This window comes from Neophocaena asiaeorientalis, unplaced genomic scaffold (assembly GCF_003031525.2).
Source record: "Neophocaena asiaeorientalis asiaeorientalis breed wild unplaced genomic scaffold, Neophocaena_asiaeorientalis_V1.1 scaffold184, whole genome shotgun sequence".
Taxonomy (NCBI): domain Eukaryota; kingdom Metazoa; phylum Chordata; class Mammalia; order Artiodactyla; family Phocoenidae; genus Neophocaena; species Neophocaena asiaeorientalis.
Genome location: NW_020185325.1, coordinates 2,155,033 through 2,173,931, shown reverse-complemented (window position 1 = coordinate 2,173,931; position 18,899 = coordinate 2,155,033). Strand labels below are relative to the sequence as shown.

General features: G+C 37.5%; 1 protein-coding gene across 2 annotated transcripts in view; it reads left to right on the top strand.

The window, feature by feature from the left end:
- EDIL3 (EGF like and discoidin domains 3) overlaps window positions 1-18,899 on the top strand; it is a 411,746-nt gene that overhangs the window by 183,156 nt on the left and 209,691 nt on the right. The window lies entirely within an intron of this gene.

Below are 18,899 nucleotides of genomic sequence, written 5' to 3'. Positions count from 1 at the left end.
TGAGTAATATTCTATAGTGTGTATGTGTATATATATGTGTGTATATATATATATATATATATATATATATATATATATACCACATCTACCTTATCCATTCATCTATTAATGGACGTTTAGGTTGTTTCCATGTCTTGGCGATTGTGAATAGTGCTGCTATGAAGTTAGAGGTGCATGTATCTTTTTGAATTTATAGTTTTGTCTGGGTATATGCCCAGGAGTGTAATTGCTGGATCATATAGCAACTCTAGTTTTAGTTTTTTGAGGAACCTCCATGCTGTTTTCCATAGTGGCTGCAGGTTGTATCTTTTCTACTATTGAGGCAGACATACACTTTGTAGAGGAAATAGAAATCATCCCTTGGTAACTCCATCAAGTAGCTAATCCTACACATTCAGTTTGTGTGCGTCTGATTAGTCATTCTTTGTAAAACTCTTAACTTCCCATTATCTTCAGGATAAAGTATAAATCCCTTATTTGACTTGTGAGGTTTGTCATAATTAGGCTCTGCTAATCCATCTGACTTTTTCTCCTACCAGTTTCCCTCTTGCACTTCAGGCTCTAATGACACTGTATATGTTTCAGTTCTACAAATTAGTCATGCTTTTTTTTTTTTTTTTTTTACTTTGAGTATTCATACATGATAAAGCCCTCCTCTGCCTGGAGGGCTATAACCTACCTTCTTTATCAGCCTATTCCTATTCATCCTGTGAATCTCAGCTTTAAATGTTCTTTATTCTAAGATATCATACCTGAGTTTCCGATATTGAATTAGGTATTCCTCCTACATTCTCCCAGAGCTTTCTGTACTTGCCATACATTAGCACCTAAGTCATCATATTGAAGTTTTCTAGTTACGCGTCTGTAATCTTCTTTGACATACAGGATTCTTGTGGCCATTGGCTGTTTTTGATATTGTTCACTATACCCAGTGTCTGGCACAGGGCAGCTGCCTAATAAGTTTCTGATGACTGAATGATGTTATAAATTTAAATTGTTCATAAGAATAAACTAGATTTGTCAGTCATGAACAACAAGACTATTCTTGGTCTCAAGTTCAGAGATGCTCCTTGGATCCTGGATAACATGAATCCTCACAGTAGATAAAGCAGGGTGGGTTGTTTTCTTTTTTTTTCCCAAAAGTTTTTTTCATTTGTTCATTTTGTTTGGTTTTTATGTAGGTCAGTGGGATTACAGCAAAAATAATCCTATAAAAGCACTTTTTTGTTTGTCAGAATGATCCTATGTACATGGATAATGGCCTTTTTGGCATAATGCAGGGCTAAATCCAGCTTTGATCAGTATTTAATAAGTTTAATATTGTTTCCTGACGAAAACTTGGAAAACTTAGCCACTTAAATGCAATATTTAGTCAGCAAAAATATTCTGAGTACATCATTGACAGACACTTGGGTTATATAAGTGAAGAAAACAAAGTTCTGTCTTCATGGAGATTATATTTTAGCAAGGGGGCTTTCTGACAATAAGCAAAAACCAAAAAGATAGATGATAGTTAGGTAGATAGATAGATAGATAGATAGGGAGATAGATAGATAAAAATAAATAGGTTATATTAGAAGGTGGTAAATGCTTTTGAGAAAACTAGATCACAGTAAGGGAGAAATAGGAATATTGGGGGTAAAGGTACTGTTTGCAATTTTGAGTAGAAAACAGGTAACATCCTTTTGAGCAAAGGTTTGATAGAGGTGAAGGAGTTAGCAGAAGAATTTCTTAGGTTGAGGGAACAGCCGGTGCAAAGTTCCCAAAGTGGAAGCCTGACTGGCGTGTTCAATACAGCAACAGGGGCCATATAGACACAAATTATTTCATTGTTTTGTACTGTAATATCAATATATCGTTTGTTATGAGTATTTATCTGTGTTCCCTGGCTTTATAGCCACTCAGTGATATCTTGAAGATAGAACCAATAGCATTTCCTAATGAGCTGGATGCAGGGTAAAGGCATATACACCTTTTATGCTCCAAGGGGCAACATAGGCAGAGTTCGGAAGGACCTCCTCTTAGGGAAGTTGAGAGACCTGATGAGCACAAGTGTCTGAATCAAAGACTGCACTTTTTAGCCCAGAGGTGCACTAGGGTAGCTTCTGTGTAAAGAGCTGATAGTCTCAAGATTTCATAGCACATAGATCAAGGAAAATTTGGACCCCCCGTCTCAAGTTCAATGACATAAAGCATGGTCAAAATTATTTTATTCAGAAAAAATATTAAAACAGTATAATAATATTCCTACTACAGTTATGAGGGTGAGCCTGAGTCCACATCTAAAACGTATTTAATCTTGAACAATATGGTTATCCTTGAATACTCAAATTAGAGACATTTTTGCTGCTTGCCCATCTTCATTAGAATTCAACATGTGTTTCCTATCAAAGTTCCATAGAATCTTGTACAATGATGTGAAGACATTGTTTAGCTGCTTCTTTGGAAATTACCATGTCTGTACATTTACAACTGATTTTTTTGAAGCACTAAATAAACAATCATAAATCTCTTCATTGTTTGTTACCTACTTCAATCAGACTCCTAAATTATTTTAAAAGGCTTTTTGCAGGAAAAATTACGCTAAAAGCCATACCACAGTGACCAAGTAGCAGCTAGCTACACATTCTTGTCACTTCTAGTAAATTATTGGTTACTCTGAAAATCTTTTATATTTGATATGCTGACCTTAAAGAATGACCTACTGTATTTAAATTTCAGACCTACTATATTTAAATAGCATGTTGGTAATAACTTCTTGAATTAATTATTTAAGGTATTCATTCATTGACTAATTCATTTACTGACTACTGCATATAATTTCTCTGTACTATGATATTTCATCTAACAGAAATTGTGTTGGAAATAAGAAAGTGCAACAGGCAGAAATAACCTGAGGCATTTTATACTGAAGATGTGAACCTCAGCTTTTTCTATCCAGATGGTGACATCCTGATCATTTTAATCAGCATACTTTATTTGGATCATGAAAACACTATAAATATTAAATCACAGTGCAGTCAAACATGGGTTATTGTCACTTCTTGTAATGGTTATATGGCCATATTCTATGTAGTATTGAGTATAATGTCAGAGTCCAAAGACAGTGCTATTAAAGTGTAGTTTTTAATTTTTTATTATTTTGATAAAGCTGAGAAGGACTTAAACATCTAATAACTTGTGAAGGAAACCTTACCATTTTATGAACTATAGTCAGATTTTAACAAAATTCACCACAAAATTGTCAGCAGGAATGATTTCTTTTATAGGGAATACAGTGATTGCCATAGCTCTCTATCTAAATATTGCCCATCTATGTTCATGTGATTAATGCAACATGGAATTTACAAATTTAAATGCATAATGATGGAAAAGTGGAAATAAAGATTTTTATAATAATGCAGATCTGTACTGCATACATTTAATACTCTTGCTCATGGGTTAGAAAGTGAATTGTGTTTAATAGCTCAACATATTTAATTGGGTTTGCAATGATAATAAATTGTTATGCACATTTTTAAGTGGATTTCCAGAGTTCTCAAATATTTAACTGCTTGCTACATTTTCATGTCTACTAGGAAGCAAACAGACAAGAACTTTACATAAAGTGTGATGCTATTATTTTTAAATGGCTTCCGTTTTTTTTTTACCCACACAGTGCTTATCCCTATGGGCAAATTCTTTTTTTAATTTAATATCTTTATTGGAGTATAATTGCTTTACAGTGTTGTACTAGTTGCTGATGCATAACAAAGTGAATCAGCTGTATGTATACATATATCCCCATATCCCCTCCCTCCTGAGACTCCCTCCCACCCTCCCTATCCCACCCCTCTAGGTGGTCACAAAGCACCAAGCTGCTCTCCCTGTGCTATGCGACTGCTTCCCACTACCTATCTATTTTACATTTGGTAGTGTATATATGTCCCTGCCACTCTCTCACTTTGTCCCAGCTTACCCTTCCCCCTCCCCGTGTCCTCAAGTCCATTCTCTACATCTGTGTCTTTATTCCTGCCCTGCCCCTAGGTTCATCAGAACCTTTTTTTTTTTAATTCCATATATATGTGTTAATATACGGTATTTGTTTTTCTCTTTCTGACTTACTTCACTCTGTATGCCTATAGGCAAATCTTTATAGAGGTTTTTCTCAACCTAATACCATAGCAGTATTAACTGGGTTCTCTTGTCAGAATGATCTTATGGGAACCAGTTTTAGAAGTGTAGTTAAACAAAAGGATTTCTAAGGTTAGTGAAATGACAGTACAACACTGAGAGTAGCAGCAGAGAGATCATGGAAAATCAAAAACAGCCAAAGGCCTTTAGGTAAATCGGAAAACATGTATATTTTCTAGCATGTATTTTTCCTGCCTTTCTTCATTTTCATATCACTCTTTTAGTTCTCCATGTTTTTTCTTTTCCTCTTGTGGATTCTAAAAGGAATTGAGATTGTTAAATTTTTTTTTTACTCCTATAGACCAAATAAGCCTTATTTTGGAAGCAACAAAAAGTATTGGCAGTTTATCCAACTTGACTTTTCCTGTACTTATATGAAAATGACTCCCTAGATAAGCAAAAGGATCGACCAGAATGTCCTCTTGGTATAGAATAATGTCACTTAAATCCCTAACATACTTTGTCAGTATATTCAGTCCATAGAGTTGTGAACACTTTTCATCCATCCACCAAGTATTTGTTGTGTGCTAAATGGTATATAAAACACCGAATGGGTTATAAAAGAAGTGTAAAACAGAAATCTCATGTTTTTGGAACCTTAAAATCTACTCAGAATTTTAAAATGTATACATGTTAAATAATTTATTAATAACATAAAGCAATATGTTAAGTGCCATAATCATTTCACTTGATTTCCTGCTAATATTTTTCCTACCTCTCCAGTTGCTTTCTCTGAACATTGCATTTTCTATCCAGCCATTAAGTCATGGCGTATCCTGGGTCTTGGTCCTCGATTCTCCATATTGTCTAGTCTTTCCATAGGTGGCTATATCCATACCCATTAATTTCCACCTATACTGGGGACACTAACATTTATATCTCTAGGCCATACTCTTTTCTGCCTTCTTGATACCTCCTGTTGAATAACAGATCCGAAAGTTGACTCATGATCTTCCCTTCCAATCTAGACACTCTTCCAGTACTTCTGTCTTAGGGGATGGCACACACCATTGAGATGTGAAATCTAGAAACACAAAAGTCATCCCTGACCCTTCTTTCTCAAATCTGTCTATTTCTTTCCATATCCCCCAGCCCACCACTCTAATCCAGGCTTCCCATCATGCTTCACCAGGACTAAAGTGAAGACTCCTAACTGGTCTGCCTTCATCTATGCTGATACTTTCCTAAGTATTGTCCATATAGCACACAGATTATCTTTAAAATTGAAATTCCAATCATATTATCCTATTGCTTAAACATGTCAGTGTATCCCTATAAAGCCCTTTCTCTTTCCTTTTTTTTTTTAAACATGATATTTGACAGCCTGCCTGATCTGGTCCCTATCTATCTCTGTCTTTGCTCTGTCCACTCCAGCTATATTGGACTCCTTGAAGACCCTTCCAAAGACCTATGAATGGAAAACTCATCTCCTTCTTTACTTTAGCTCTTACTTGGATTTTAGTTCCTAGCTTATGTGTAACTTCCTCGGGAAACCTCCTATTAATAGATTCTCAGGATACTGTATACATTTCCTTCATGACTCATTAAAAAATTCCATTTCTAATGTGATTTTTTTGGTTGGTGTCAGTTCTTCCACTTGATTGAAGTTATATGAGAGCAGAAAGAGTATCTGTTTTGCTCACCATTATAACCCTAGTACCTAGCACTGTGTCTGGAACACAGTATGAGCTCTAAATATGAACTGAATAATTCTGTGAATGAAAGGATGAATGAATGAATGAATGAAACAATGGCTATAATAGAGAGTAACAGAAAAAATTTGTTGAAGAGAATAAGAATAAATGATAGGGAAAAAATAATGGAGGTTATGAAACTTGGGGAGGTCTTGGAAGGAAGGAGAGATTTGGAAGAGACAGTAAGGTGAAGAAAGGCATTCTGAGCTGGAGAACCATATAAGCAGAATATTAGGAATAGATATTATCTTCTTTAGGTGATAAGATGGTAACTTAATCAGGTAAAGAATTCTGGTTCATTTTTATAAAGCGTAGAGTTAACATTGACTATCCAAGATTAGTCTAACCTTATGGGCTTCAGAATTCCAGGCAGTAGGAGACTGTCCCAATAATACAGTTTATCTAGTACATCATTCCATTAGGAGAATTAAAAAGGTTTATGACTTTGCAAAAAAGCTGCTTTCTCAGAATAGTATATTTCAATTGATCTTAAAAAAAAACAATACAGAAAGTATTTTTCCAATCAGTGACTACTTGGTCTTATTCTGGAGAATTATTTGGAAAAGTTTGGTGTTAATGACTACAACCACAGTGCTTTCAACTCAGGTCAGGATGATAAACCTCCTCGTGTGTTTTCTTCATTTTAAAATTCTTCCTGAGTTTGATACATGCATAGCGGTATAGTAGGAACTATGATGCTATTACCTAGCTTCCCTATGAGACCCCTATCTTCCATTTGACATGGATTCAATATGATTAAAAGTGAAAATGGAAAATAAGTTAATTATTGCTGTTCTGTATCTATTTCATTGCTCTCTTGTTTTTAATTCTTCATTTGTGTTGGTGACCTTTTCTGTGTTTGGGCAAGCATCCGCTAAGCTTTTATTCAGTGATTAAGAAGCATTCATTACACACTCTGTTTGACATGGTCATTACTTAATGCTCACTTAACAAAATTCTACAAGACCAAATTATCACAGTGGGTGAAGGAACAGATGGCCAGCTGGCCGGAATCCATGCCTGCTTCGTTTCATGCCTTCTCAAGTCTGCCACAAAGAAGCCACATGCGAGACCTAAAGAGGCTGTCCAAACAGTAACTCGCCTGTCCAGCTGTGCTTCAATATTCTCAGCTGTGCAGTCTGGGTAGGTGCTCTTCCCATCTGAGTGTAGCTGGATCCCTGAGCTACAGGGATCTCACTGCCTCATGGTTAAGATGGCAGTCACAGAGGGCAGATTCCAAAAGTAAAAATAGAAATCCTTCCCCCTCCTCCTGTCATTGCCTTCAAAATCAAAACCACTTTGCTAAATTTCAAAAGAAAGAGCTGTAGTTTTGGGGAAAGAATGCACCTACTTTTAATACCTATTTATAATTAAAAGCTTATCTACAATCTGATATTTTACAAATTGCCACAGCCTTCAGCAAACAAAACTGAGCTTGGCTCCAGGCTTAAAATTGGATTGTTGCAACCTACTAGCTGTGGATGAGAAAGGGCTACAAATGAAAACGCAACCAACCTCTAAACTTTAGGTTTTTGTTATAGACTATGAAACGTAGTTTAGATTATATGCTGTTATTCTAATTAACAAAATTAATACTAATTTTCAGTCAATCATCATATATTTATGAAGCAACATCAGAGTATCTAGCACTTTATCAGCGTATATGGGGATAAAACAAAATACAAGGAGTAGGGGTTCCTGTGCACGAGTGTTTATAATCTCGTCAGGGAGACAAAAGAGACCCATAAGATAATTAGAGAAGGAAGCAGTATACAGTGAGATGCTAATCATGCAGTACAGTCGGCAAGTTCAGTAGAAGCCTGAAAAAGGTGAAGAGCTGTCAGAGGAAGATTGATGAATATGGAAATTTTGTAGCTGCTTAGAGACACCATGTGAAACAGTGAGATTGCTTGATGCTCCTGAAACCTGGGCTCAGATATTTGCTTATAACAGAAACACATTGGTCTCTTCTCTGTCTTTACTCCATGCCCCATCCTACTGACATGTAGAAGAGGAAACAAACCAAGGTAGCTAATGGCAAACTTGAATGATATCTTACCACTTTGCACCACCTGCTGATGTGTATTCTGGAGCTCGAATTGTATTTTGCAATGCATGGAATGTGAGTTCTAACAGATGTACTTTTCAAACAGGTGATTTGCTGAGTTCTGTTTGGAAACAGCTCCCTGATTTTAAAGGGCTTTTTAAGGAATTAGAGAGAAATTCTTATGATTTATTGGCAATAACCAGAGCTGGCTTATTACAATCACTGGAAGCAGAAAGAGATTTTTTCCCCCTAGATTAATAAAAAATTATTGAATGACCTTTTTTTTCAATTAGATTGGATTGCATTTATGGTTTCTAAAGTTTCATAGGAATTTTCACAAGGAAATCCCTTCTCTTACTCTAGTGGCTACCTGAAAAAAAGGAAAACATGACATTGATTATCATGATGGTCCATACTTTAGATATCCATGTTTCCTGTAGATTTTAGAAATGTTTATCCTATTGACCCAAGATTTCAAGGTGCACTTGGGTCTTCTGTTACTAACTTCAACAGTAATAATTACTTAATTTTATACAGCATTCAGTAGTTTATAAAAGGCTTCTATAGAATTAGTGTCCTTTATTTTAGAAAGGAAATCAAAGGGCATTATCTTTTATCTTGCGTTCAGTACATATTGTTCTGTTAATGAGTATAACACATAATTAATCACAAATCAAATATTATTGGTTAGGTAAAAGATGTCCCAAAACAGACAGCATGTTTTGAAGGACTAAAATAAATGTATATGCATTGTGACTACAGACGAGACAAATTTCTGTTTGAGTAATAAAACATTCTGAGCTGAGATGGTGGTTTAGGAAGCTTATTTTGCCATCAGTGCAGGATAAATGGACAGAGGAAGAAATGTAAGATGGAGCTATAGTAATAGTTATCACTTTGTAAATAATAGATCCTCTTGCTATATTTTGTTAATAATTTTTAAAAGTCATACTAATATTTAATAAGATATCTATTTATTGGGAAAAGAGGACATATCAACTATTGTCACTCAAATGATTACATGTGTTTACAGAAATAATGTGTATAATGGCTTTCCTCAGAGTGTTGGCTGACTACATAAAAAATGTACTACCATTGGCAAGCCCAACTCTAAACTAGAGTAAATGGCTAAAGATCAACCCCAAGAAATCTTAATTCTTTCTTCAGTATTTTCTTCAATCGTGCAGTGACAGGTCCTCCTTGATGGCACCTAAATAGCCACTTCTGCACTCTCCCTAGGCATTGCTCCAAACTTAACTGCTCTCCTGCTCTCCAAAATCATCAAATTTTTTATCACTCTGTGTGATGAGAGCCAAGTGAAATTAGTTTTAGCTAAGGTGTTAATTGTTGATAAATATGAGTGCTTTGTCAGCCCACTCTAACAATAGACGAGGGCTCTGGTTTCCTTAGTCAGCTTCATTGCTACAAGAAACAACTACTTAGGGACTACAGTGGATTGAAGAGTACCTGTCCAAAATTCCTGTCTACCAGGAATCTCAGAATGTGACCTTATTTGGAAATAGGGTCTGTATTAGTTTGCTGGGACTGGCAAAACAAAATACCACAACCTGGGTAGCTTAAACAATAGAATGCATTTCCTCACAGTTGTCATAGTGCAAGATCAAGGTGTCAGCAGGTTTGGTTTCTCCTGAGGCCTTTCTCCTTGGGTTGTCGATAGCTACCCTCTTACTTTGTCCTCACATGGCCTTTCCTCTGGTATTGGAACATTGCTGATATCTCTTTTGTGTGTCCAAATTTCCTCTTGTAAGGGAGATTGGATTGGGTTAGGGACCATATTATGGCCTCCTGTCACCTTAATTGTCTCTTTAAAGTCTGTATGTCCAAATATAGTCACATTTTGAGATACTGGAGGTTAGGGCTTCAACATATGAATTTTGGGGGGACACAATTCAGCCCATCACAAGGGCTTTGCAGATGTAAGTAATTAAGGATCTTGAGATGAAATTATTCTGGACTAGGGTGGGCCCTGAATCCAATGACTGGTATACTTATAAGAAGAGGAGAAAACACAGAGAAACACAGGAAAGAAGTCACGTGAGGGTGGAGGCAGGGATTGGAGTTATGCTGATACAATCCAAGGAGCGCCAAGAGCCACCAGAAGCTGGAAGAGATAAGGAAGGGTTTAGCCCTGGCATCTTCAGAGGGAGTATGGCCCTGCCAACACACCTTGATTTCAGACTTCTAGCCTACAGAACTGTGAGCGAATAAATTTCTATTGTTTGAAGCCACCAGGTTTGTGGCAGTTTGTTAAAGCAGCCCTGGGAAACTAACACAGGAACCCTAAACACCTTTGTAGCCACTAGTCATCTCAGTGCCTTCCTCTAGACAGTTATATATGAAGAGAGTCCAGTATTAATTCTCGAGGAGAAAGTTTTTCAATAGGTATTAAAAAAAAAATCTCTTTAGCCTCAGATTTCAGTTTTCATAATGTATTCAAATATTTTATATTTAAGGAACAATTTGTTAAATTTGCTGATTCTCCCCTTAAATGGAGTGTTTTAGGTTTATTTATAGTTTACCTCTCTATACATATACAAAATACCCAGAAAATATTGACAGTTTTTTCCTCAAATGGCTGAATTTACGTTTAAAAAGGAGTAGAAAAGAGGAAGAGGAGCAACTAGTGTTAAATATGGTTTGAAAGCTTCAATCATGTGAACATTCCCAGACTAACTCCTTCTTTTTCAACTAGTTTAAAATAGAGTGGCAATGGCTCAAAATGGCAACTGCCAAAATGTTCAAACCTTATTAAATACAAAAGCAGCACTATGATAGAATTTTAACATGTTGTTTTGTTTTGTTTTGTTTTGCGGTACGCGGGCCTCTCACTGTTGTGGCCTCTCCCGTTGTGGAGCACAGGCTCCAGACGTGCAGGCTCAGAGGCCATGGCTCACGGGCCCAGCCGCTCCGCGGCATGTGGGATCTTCCCAGACTGGGGCACGAACCCGTGTCCCCTGCCTCGGCAGGCAGACTCTCAACCACTGCGCCACCAGAGAAGCCCTAACATGTTTTTAAGACGAGAGTTTGGAGTGAACTTTTGGGTCATAACTACTCCTATTTCCTTGCATTGCTAAAATAACTAGTGAAACTAAGCTCTTGCAATGGTCTTACTGGCATTTCCTTATTACATAATCTAAAATGTACATTTATTTTTAATATCTAAGTGCCAATGTTTTGAGAGTGTAATTTGTAAAATTGCCCAGGTCTGTGTACACATTGTCACAGGAGAGTGTTAACCTGTTTACTTTCTAATAATCTGCTTACATACCATGAGGAATTCATGATTTGGGGCATAGTCTCTAAATGTGTGAAAAGCTAACCATGTTACACATACAGAAATCACTTCAACTCTCTACTGTTGGAATTGTGAGAAGGTAGATGCAGAAAAGCAGCAAACCATATACAGATCTATTGCTTTTGTGAGGAGTTAATCTTGTTGACATATTTATATGAACTTGCATAAAAATGCCTGAAAAGCATGCTGTTGACTTCAGTTGTTCATTAATATTGATCATATGCTGTCCCCATTGTGTTAGGTGCTACTTAAAGATTACCTACAAAAGTATTACAGCATTATCGATTTTAAAACTCCCTGAAGCCTCTGGTATCTTGCAAGTCCGCTTATACTTTCATTAAGAATGACATTACCAAGTGTTGTCTAATCAGATAATTTCGACCTTTATGACTACTATTCAGAACTGAAGCTCGTAACCACCATTGCGTATACTTCTTCTGTACACCTGTAATACAAAAAGAAGCAGACTTTTGAAATGGAAATGAATTGAGATGGCCCTCGTTTTTACAAGCTCTGAGTGGTTCAGTAACACTACTTTGATTTCAAATTTTGCTCTGCTGTTAAATTGTTTTCAACGTGATGTATAAGTTATAGATTAGCGCTGACGTGTTACAAAAAATATATGAGGTGTCCTAAATATTCCAAAGTTGGCACAAACGTTAAGAATGTGGCCATATTACAAACATTTGTTAATATGATTATCACTAAGGAAATTATAGAATTAAATTTTCAGAAACCATTACATAAATTAAAAAATGTTAATACTGAGCATAGTATATTTGCAGTGAAAGATAACCATTAAAATTACGTTTAAAAAATGAGATACATAAACTGGATCACTAAGTATTTTCTTTTGTTGTTAGCTTCCTCATCCAGCTGCTGACAATTCCATTCAAAACATTTATCACAAATTACTAGCAGAACTCAGCACATAATAGATGCCTAATGAATAGATATTATTTAAGCTTAACTGGAAAAAACAAGTTAACAACACCTCTATGTTGAGCAAGGTCAGGGTCAGTTTCTTTCTTATTCTCACAGTGCAAGCAATGGTATATGCCATAGGTGATGGTTATTATTTTTCAGTGTGCCAAGACCTTAAAATAATACCTACTTACTTTCAGTAGCAAAATAGAGAAGATTATTGGATGGGGGAAAACTTAAAAACAGACAAGAGTTTCCTAGGATGTCTAATTCTCAGATGACCAGCTCACTTATCATCTGGGGAAAGAAACCTGGAAACTCTTGATACATATTTTAATTGTCATTATTTAACATCAAACATAACATTTTTTGGCTACCAAAAAAATTTTGTGAGTTGAGAACTTGGGCTACATTTGTTATCTTATCTTTATGCACTAAGTTATATTCTCATTATTTCTTTTTGCTAATGTTTTAAGTGAATGTCTTTATACAGGAATTATTAAATTAGGAGACTAAAACACTATTAATCAGATTATATGATGTTAAATTTTTCTTAATTATCTATTTGCCAAAGAATTAGGATACAGGTATAATCATTAGGCAAAAGTTTACATTCCAATGATCTGTTATTTACAGTTATAATAATATTACAAATGTAATACTCTAGAAGCTTAAACTGCATTAGAGACAAAAAATATTGGAAACTAATTATGAATTTAAAGGACTTGAACCTTAAAAGGTGTAGAAAAGTTACAGAAAGTATCCTAATTAATTACCAATTGAAATGCCGAAAGATATTTATAGCTTATAAACCTTGTAAGCTTTAACGGGGTCTCCGCAGAAGATATAAATGGTTATCACTCATTAGTCCCATATCGTTGTTTATTAAAAATTTATCAGAAACCTACTGTGTGCTGACCATGTCTCTTACCACAGAGAATTAAGGGTCTAATGGAGAAAAGTATCATGTAACCAGTCATTTCAACACTCTACCGTGAGTCCTCCAAAAGAATGTATACAAGGCATATAACATCAGTTTCATGATATAATTATTAGGGACGAAAAAGAAAAAAGTCTGTATGTTGGGCAGTGTCAACTTCTTATCTTCACAGTATAAGCAACGGTATACACATACCAAATATATTATTGCAAAATAATAGGGGGAAATGCATTTGACAGTTGATTTCAAACATAGCTGAAGTGGAGTACTGTTAGCATAGCAGAGCCTTTCTATATTCATAATATCTAACATGCTGACCCATTTGCTGAAAATACTCTGAAATATTTCCATTTAGGAAGCCTTTGGAGTCCTGTATTATTTATAGGAATGTGCTTAGTGAGTGCATGCTGATTCTGTAGGCATCTGTCAAGATTAACATATTAATCTACAGATCTTCAACGGGGCAGGAAGTGTGGCCTAATGGAAAGGGCTTAGGTTTGTAGTCGGGCAGAATGTGCTAAAGAAAATCTTGGCTTTTGCAGTTACACATGTTACTTAACCTCTCTGTGCAAACCTGTTTTCTTGCCTGTAGAACAAAGATATGTTCTTACAGAGCATCATAAAGAATACTATGTATTTCATGTTGCTTAGCATATAAAGCACTCTAGAAAGGTTAAATCCTTGCGCCATTTGCCTTATCTCATCCTCGCCCTGTAAATGAAAATCATTGAATTTCTTAGAGTAGGAAAAATAACAGCAGCTACAACCTTGTAACAGATAATCTTTTTCTGAAACCCAGATGTCAGCTGAGGTCATGATGTCTTTGGGGGTATAAATAAAATGAGCTCCAACTCTCTAGCTCGTATCTTTGGGGAATCTCAGAGGCTGCACCAAGATTGCTGGGCAGACTTTGCCTGTGCCCTCAGGAAATATCTAAAGTGTCTAGGACTAGATACCTCTGTCAGCTCGGTCTTCAGGTTCCTGTATCCACTGGATTCTTGAGTCCCTCAGGCGTCGTGTCCTGCAACACTTCTTCCCTTCTGCCAGGATGAGCCAGGTGAATAGCACAGCTCTTTCCCCTTGATTTCCCCCAATACAACACACAGGTATGACTGTAGATCTGAATAGTCCAGCAGAGACAGGTCACATTGCAGCAGTGCCAACAACTTAAACCTGAATTTTAGACATCACAGTTTCTTACCAGCTACTTTTCATCCCTATTACAGCTTCACAGCATACTGCTTGACCCCCCTCGCTCCCTGAAATTTACTTCCATCTCTGCTTGTGGGGTCTCCCCTCCTGGGTTGTCCCCATTCATTCCTAAGTTCTTCCCTCTATACGGCAGAGCCACTAACTCATCCTCAGCTTCTAGCCAAGTTCTACTTTTCCAGAGATGCAGGAAGCATGAGTAAACAGAGTCATCTATTCCAGGCTCTCATATTTGCTCCTTGTTCTTCCAAGTGACTTCCATTGACCACTTTCCTCGTGATCACGGCTTTAACTGCTCCCAAGGACTGGCAGAGGCCTTACTATTTCAGGTGTTTGCTTTTTATCCCTCCCTCACCCAGCTCTGTAAGTAGAAGGGAACATGGAAAATATTTATTTTCTTTCTGATATAAATAATATCACTCTCTTGAGGGGTCAGAAATAGCTTAATCATTTTTGGTTTTAATAACATTTTCCTACTAGAGAGAATTCCTTAAACTCAACATTCCTCATATTAGTTGAGGTTTTTGGTTTTTATTTTTGAGAAATCACTGAATTCTTATTAGGCTTGTTTCCTCATCTGTAAAATTGAAAGATTGGATTAGGTGATCTCCAACGCTCCTTATTTGTTTAAAATTATATAATTCTTAGGCTATAATTCTTAATTATTTTTGGCAATTATATGCATGGCTATCAGTTATCAGTTAATAAAAAAATCTAGGTCATGTATTTTCTTATTTTGAGTGAACTGAAGAGTTAACCCTCTAATGTCACGTTTATTTCTTTCACTCCTCCCCAGTTGGTTGATTCTGTAAAGAATGTAGGTTTTAGGATCACAGATTCTTAGCTTGAGACCTAAATGCATCACTTGTAGATGTTCATTTGGGAAATATTATCTAATCTTTCTGTCTTTAAGTTTTTGAAAAAGGTAAAAGAGAATGGTAAGGACAACTACATCATCTAGTTGCTAGGAGGAATAAATGAGATTATTTATGTGAAAGGAATTTGTAAGTTGTCAGGCATCGTTAATGTTAATTAATTTGAGAGGAGGGAGGAAATAGAAAGTGAGAAAGAAGAGAATAAGGGAGGGATTCTGTAACATGGTTTGCATCTCTTCGTGATGGAGAAAAATGACCACTGGTGTTAACACCTTCTTCCTGTCTCAAACATCTACAACATACCACCTCAAGGACAGGTGTTGGTTGGTCTAATTGACAAGTACTACATAGCACTAAACTACCTACTTGAATAAATGTATTATTTTTAATTGGTATGAAGATATCTGGAGAAAAATCACAGCTACATTGATTTCTTTTCACTCTTTGAAAGTCAGCCCTACCAAGAATTGAGGATCTAGACACCAGAGTTGCCACATTGTTGCCTATTTCACATATATCTTTATTACATTCTACAACCATTGAATTTCATGAAATTTTAAACTGGAAGAAACTGTCAAACAGTTACTGGAGGAGGTGATAGAATTATGAAGTCTTGCAGGATAGCGTTGCCCAAACTCTGAGTGCTTTCTGTTGTCAACTTTGTGATGATGGTGAATTTCCTTTTCTCTCATCAAGTTGTTAAATGGTTTTGACCCACACTTGGGTAGCCATTCACTATTGCGACCTTTTAATACAGCAGCCCCAAAACCTTTTTGGCACCAGGGACCTGTTTCGTGGAAGACAATTTTTCCACGGACAGCGGTGGGGAGGGTGGATGGTTCAGGAGGTAATGCGATCGATGGGGAGAGATGGGGAGCCATGGGGAATGGCAGATGGAGCTTCGCTCGCTTGCCCGCTGCTCATCTTCTGCTATGCGGCCCGGTTCCTAACAGGCCGCGGACCGGTACCGGTCCATGGCCCAGGGGTTGGGGACCCCTTATTTAATAGCCTTGCCCCCACCCAGCTGACTCTGGTTATCACCATTCTTGTGCCAACACTTTCACCTACTCTCTAGTCTCTGCTGAAACCACTCACTTTTCTTCTTCACTAATCTTCCTCCAGACTCTGGAATTTATCTCTACATACGGAGTCAGACACTTGGTTTAATTACTCTCGCTTGCCTTTTCTAGTATGTACATCTTAACTTTCTCTTCAGTGATTTTTGTTTCACATAAGTGTGTTCTAGTCTCTCCAATTTAAAAAAAAAAGGACAAAATTAGAGAATACTATATATTTTGCTTAGCCTTTCTTCATCTCCCAGGGAGAACTTTTTCTTCCTTCAACTTTTCTTCACAAACTCCAATCTGGATTCTGCCCTGAGTCAATTAGCATCTTCCAAGAGGCCAACTAACAATATAAGATAGAATTAGAAGTGCAAAAGGTTTATTGGAGGGGGGGGGGATAACTGTGATGGACAAACGGGAGAGAGAGCAAGAGTAGGTAGGATGAGCCTTCAGAGACTGTGACACAAGCCTGTCAACTCTGAAGGGAGAAAAGGAATGAAGGAATATTGCAAAGAAAAAGCCTTGGATGCTATGCCAGTTGAAAAAATCTCAGCCATACCAAAGGGGCACCCCAGAGTAAAGAATGTGCAGTAGAGGAGTCCCGGGGTCAGGCAGGACTGGACCAGCTCTACACCTCCACCCCGGCAGCTGGTTCCCTCCAAGGGAGGTGAAGCACCACAATCCTATTGACTCTCACAGTACCAGTCACTCTGGTGAAGTTACTTTCTCAAAGCTTAAAAATAACTCTCGGGCTTCCCTGGTGGCGCAGTGGTTGAGAGTCCGCCTGCCGATGCAGGGGACGCGGGTTCGTGCCCCGGTCCGGGAAGATCCCACATGCAGTGTAGTGGCTGGGCCCATGAGCCATGGCCGCTGAGCCTGCGCGTCTGGAGCCTGTGCTCCGCAACGGGAGAGGCCACAGCAGTGAGAGGCCCGCGTACCGCAAAAAATAAAAATAAAAATAAAATAACTCCTGTCTATATTTGCAACTTTCAATGAGCTACTTCCTACACATGGGCAAAAATTGTAGTTCTCCCAAAGTATGCCCCACCACAAGCTCACAGATAGTCGAAAAAATTATTGCAACCAGCTATCCACTCCACTTGACCCATGCGGTTATAGTCACTTACAAGCTTATGCTACTTTCACCAGCAGGATACAAAAGCTCCTCTGTGTTTGTGACTCTAGAAATTGCCATTCACTATTACTTTTTAAACATGCAGAAGAGATGCTATAATTCAGAGACCTTAATAACAATATTTTACTTAGTGCTAATACTTTCTGAGTGTTTCATATGTGTCTGTTCTGGGTATTTTATATGTATGAATTTTTTTTTAACAACTTTATTGGGGTATAATTGCTTTACAATGGTGTGTTAGTTTCTGCTTTATAACAAAGTGAATCAGTTGTACATATACATATGTTCCCATATCTCTTCCCTCTTGCGTCTCACTCCCTCCCACCCTCCCTATCCCACCCCTCCAGGCGGTTACAAAGCACCGAGCTGATCTCCCTGTGCTATGCGGCAGCTTCCCACTAGCTATCTACCTTACGTTTGGTAGTTTATATATGTCCATGCCTCTCTCTCGCTTTGTCACAGCTCACCCTTCCCCCTTCCCATATCCTCAAGTCCGTTCTCTAGTAGGTCTGGGTCTTTATTCCTGTCTTACCCCTAGGTTCTTCGTGACATTTTTTTTTCTTAAATTCCATATATATGTGTTAGCATACGGTATTTGTCTTTCTCTTTCTGACTTACTTCACTCTGTATGACAGACTCTAGGTCTATCCACCTCATTACATAAAGGAGGGAGGGAGGGAGGTGGGAAGGAAGGAAGAAAGGAGGGAAGGAAGGAAAAAAGAAAGAAAGAAGGAAGATAAAGTAAAATAAAATAGAGTAAAATATAATAAAGTTATTAAATTAAAAATAATTATTAAGAAAAGAAATTTTAAAAAAACGGACGGATACAACCTTAGGACAAATGGTGGAAGCAAAGCTATACAGACAAAATCTCATACAGAAGCATACACATACACACTCATAAAAAGAGGAAAAGGGGAAAAAATCATAAATCTTGCTCTCAAAGTCCACCTCCTCAATTTGGGATGATTCGTTGTCTAAAGGAGGGAAGGAAGGAAAAAGAAAGAAAGAAAGAAGATAAAGTAAAATAAAAGTTATTAAAATTAATATTAAGAAAGAAAAAAAAAATTTTTAAATATGGACGGATAGAACCCTAGGACACATGGTAGAAGCAAAGCTGTACAGACAAAATCTCACACAGAAGCATACACATACAGACTCACAAAAAGAAGAAAAGGGGAAAAAATCGTAACTCTTGCTCTCAAAGTCGACCTCCTTAATTTGGGATCATTCCTTATCTATTCCACAGATGCAGCGTACATCAAGTTGATTGTGGAGCTATAATCCGCTGCTTCTGAGGCTGCTGGGAGAGATTTCCCTTTCTCTTTGTTTTCACAGCTCCCAGAGGCTCAGCTTTGGATTTGGCCCCGCCTCTGCGTGTAGGTCGCCAGAGGGCGTCTGTGTTTTTCTCAGACAGGACGGGGTTAAAGGAGCCGCTGATTCAGGGACTCTGGCTTACTCAGGCCGTGGGGGGAGGGAGGGGCACTGCGTGCGGGGCGGGCCTGCAGCAGCAGAGGCCAGC